Below are 4,350 nucleotides of genomic sequence, written 5' to 3'. Positions count from 1 at the left end.
AATATATAGCATTTTAAAAGGAAAAATATAGGAGCTTGGTAGAAAAATAATAGGAATTTGAAAAAACCTATAGCATCTAGTATGTTTGCAGCCTCAAAAAAATATAAAAAACAGAGAGCCAGTATCAATACAATTCCAGAATTCATGAAGTCATAGCAATGAAAAGAGTCACAGAAGTGAGAGCAAATGAATTTTTGTACACATGGTTACTTATATGAATCCTGTTTGTTTAAGACATTTTTAATTCAACTAAGCAAAATTGTGTGTGCGTGTTTTGTTTTCTTCTTTTTTTTTAAAAGTGGAATTCATCATACAATTTCAGAGAACTTTATTAAATTTTTGGTCAAACGAGATATCATAACAAGTATGACGCCAAATAATCCATTCTCTGGTTATTTAAAGAATTTTTTCCCAAAACAGTATGAAAAAGCAATTATAAAATTCAGATTTTAGCTTATGTACTTCGAAAAATACATATCTTATTGATTGCTAAAACTAGGTATTAACTAATTTGGACATTCTTTTTTCAATGTCATAAATCTACCCATAGTTCTCAGCATTGGTACCTCATTGCTTCAATGCTAACACTAACGATGAAAAGTCCATTCAGCTTCATGTTTCTCTCGTCTCACTGGTTTGGTGGGACATATCATGAGAAAATCGTTACAAAAATTGTGCAACACTCTGCATCCCCATCGTTTCACTATTTACAGAAAAAGAAACTAATTTTACTAAACGAAGGCAAGGAAAAAAAGACTGCGCTAATGCATCACGCTTTTGGGAAATGGTCAGTCTCATAGGCTTGATTCATTTGAGCGGCAAGTTTGATTCAAATATTCAGCAACTTTTTAATGTTAAAACTGGATTTCATTTCACTTTTGAGGAATTAATTCATTAAAGTGACTGATTCAATTACCCGGCGCTCACTGTAACGGCATTATCCATAACTTACAGTTAATGTGTATATTTATATGCACACACATGAATAAAAGGTGAATTTTACCTAATCTGCCAAACGAAAGGGGGTGTTAGAGAGCCTAAGTGGAGCATAGATAAATCTATTATCCTCTTTAATTTGTAACTATAACCTAGTAGATAGAAAAAAATGAGTCAAAAAAAAAAAAAAAATCTGAGAAGAACGATTTCTGAAATCTTCAGAAAATCTACATACAAAATAAGTACCTATTTGAAAAAAGCAGACAAAATCCTATAAAATGACTTTTTCCATTAAGATAGTTACATTTTTTAGCAAGCTACAAACTTCGAAAAATTTGAAGTACCCAAATTTGAATTGGTACCGAAATCTGTACGTGGCATTTTCAAAAACAACCGTTTGAGCTACGACCGTTCATTTCAACAACATATAAGATTATATGTGGCAAAATTAAAAGCTTTCAAAACCTTTACGGCAGTACACTTTAAGTTAACATGTTATACTATCAAAATTACAAAGTAAACTCATTGAAAGAAAAGGAAGTAATTGAAAACAAGTTTTAAAGTTGCAAGTAAAACAATCTATTTTGTCTTTTGCGAAAAAATAATCAAACAGAAGTTTAGTACTAATGCCAACATTAAAGATGTAAGAGTGCACAGTGCAGGGGAGAAAGAAGGAAAAAAAATTGATCAAAAGTTTTTGCTTTTTTGGGTAGAATTTAACATTCGACGAAAAAATATAGGAGTTAGTGAGAAAATATAGGAAATATAGGAGAATATCTGACAAATTGTGACAATATGGGAATTATAGGAGATATAGGAGGACTATGAGCCCTGATGAGGGTCATGAGAACACTCTTAAACCTATGCACCTGACTGTAAATTACAGCTAATTCAGATAAACTATTTTAAATGCTAACAACTCTATACTCTTTTGAAATTCTTTTTCAGATTAGCTTGGAATTTTGAAAGCTTAATGATCCCTCAGGTTTGGACACCTGTTTGGAAATTTAGCACATCAATATCAATTCATGTTGATAACTTTCTGTTTCAAACGCTCATTTTCTTGATTTATATATCACTAGCAGTACCCGCACAGTGATGTCTGTGCTAAAACTTTAATGGAAGTCCATTGAATAAAAAAAATTGACGCCCCCTCCCGCTCTGATGTGAAATGAACAATTTTCTTTGTATTTTCAAAAAAAAAAAAAAAAAACCTATTAAAGTTTCTTTGGAATTTTGGACTTTTTGTAAAATTATTAAATTAGATTTACAGTTGCTTTAAAACTTTATTTAGTGAGTGAAGCGGTTTTTACTGCAATTTAAAATATTTCGCCAAATAAACAAAAAAAGACATCAAATAATATCTTTCGAATGTAAAAATAATTCCGAAACTCTACTGTATATCATTAAACTTGCCACGCAACCAACCTATCATAATCCATTGGTCTAACGGGGGAAAAAAAAAATCCCGTGGAACATTCAAAAATCGTCAGAAAAAAAAGAAAAAAATGTTGTACATTGCACGGATAAAAACAAATCAAAAGTTTCTTTTCTTTCAAAACAAATCGCCAAAACAATGAATTACATTTACGGTTGCTTTAAAACAATAATTCTAGACTGAACTACTCAGTGCCTAACGCGCCAAGCGACCACACTACCAGACCCAGCCCTTTTGCCAGTGAAGCGGATGTTTTTTCTTTGGAAATAAATGTTTCGTCAAACAAACAAAAAAGTATAAAATCACATTAACAGTAGCTTTCAAATATTTATATATTAAGAGCTTTGTTGCCCAGCTTTGCCCAGTCTACCTTGAGAATAAAAATTGTGTCAAGTGACACATATTCAAGAATTAGGTTTAAATAAAAGAAAAAAAAAACACTATGCAAAATTACCCTTCCAAACAATGACGACAGATATTAAAATACTTTTAAGAAATTAAAATGTGAAAGATGGATTTTAAAAGTATAACCATTGAAACACAAAATGAAATAAGTTTAAGAAATAAATTCAGAATAAGGAAAGAAACAATATGGTTTCAAAAAGTGTAACTAATAGAAACACGAAAACAAAATGGTTGAAAATCTGAATCAAAATGACATATTTCAAACTTGATTTAACATTTGTAACTTGTAATTTTTTTCCTTTGAGGATAGAAGCTCAGTTTTTTGACCATAGGTCGAGTTAGATCTGGAGTAAAAAATGCCGCTCTTTTCAGCGGTGTCAAAAAGAAAACTGTGGGACAATTCCTTCGCTTTTTACCGATAGATTTATATTATAATGCTTAATAACTATTCAATATGTACTATATCATCTCTATTACTGTAAAATAAAATATTACCAGATTTAGAATTAATAGGATAACACTTTCAATTTGCAAGTATCAAAATATTTAATTGTATAGAATAAGCTGGGGGGGGGGGGGGGGGCACGAAATAAATTGAGCCCAGTGTCTTTGAAAATCATAGTTGGGCCCTGCATATAACTTCTAATATGCAATTGACTTGTTTCATTCATTGATGCTACAAAGAGAATCTTGTTCATCTGTTTTTCTATGATTTAGGGAGGCAAATGAACTATGAATACTTTTGAATTTAATATATCAGATTTAAAAATCAAAAATTTAAAACCTTTTAATTCATACAAAAAGTGCTGAGAACTTTTTTTTTTAAACATTGCTTAACACTATAACTCAAGCAAGAAATTTGGATTTAACACCATGAATAAAAACAGAAAATAACACAGTGTTTAGTCACATACATAATGTTCATTTAGTTTGTGTACATTAAAACTTGATCTGCTACCAAATGCTAGGTCGCACAAATCACATGCATATGGCTTTTCTCCTGTGTGTGTGCGATGGTGTGTACTCACAGCTCGGCGATCAGCAAACCCTTTACCACAAACTTTGCAAGTGAAAGGCTTTTCACCGGTATGAATGTTAATATGCAGTTTTAGCGAAGGTTTATCTCTAAATGCTTTGCTACAATATTCACAGGGGAATGGCTTCACGTCTAAATGAACACGAAGATGTTTTGTTACTGAACTCTTTGAACTGAAAGTTTTATCGCACAAATGACAAGAAAACGGTTTCTCTCCCGAATGAACTTTTTCGTGGGAAAAAAGATGACTTCTCTTTTTAAAGGTTTTGTCGCAAATTGAACAGGTAAAAGGTTTTGAATCAATTTCATGATTTACTTCGGAATTTTCGAGATCTATGACAATAGGATCTTCAGATAAGTTCGCCATGTCAAAATAATATGTAGCAGGATAGTGGTTTAAAACATTTCAATCTTTGATACCTTATTAGATTTTTAACCACGATGAACTAACATTTATAATCAATCGCTTAACATCCTTTGGAACCAAAACATAGCAGACTACCATACCGTATCCTACATACATTTGTTTGTTTAC

This window comes from Uloborus diversus, chromosome 1 (genome assembly GCF_026930045.1).
Source record: "Uloborus diversus isolate 005 chromosome 1, Udiv.v.3.1, whole genome shotgun sequence".
NCBI lineage: Eukaryota > Metazoa > Arthropoda > Arachnida > Araneae > Uloboridae > Uloborus > Uloborus diversus.
The sequence above is the reverse complement of the archived record's forward strand: the minus strand, read 5'-3'. Positions refer to the sequence as shown.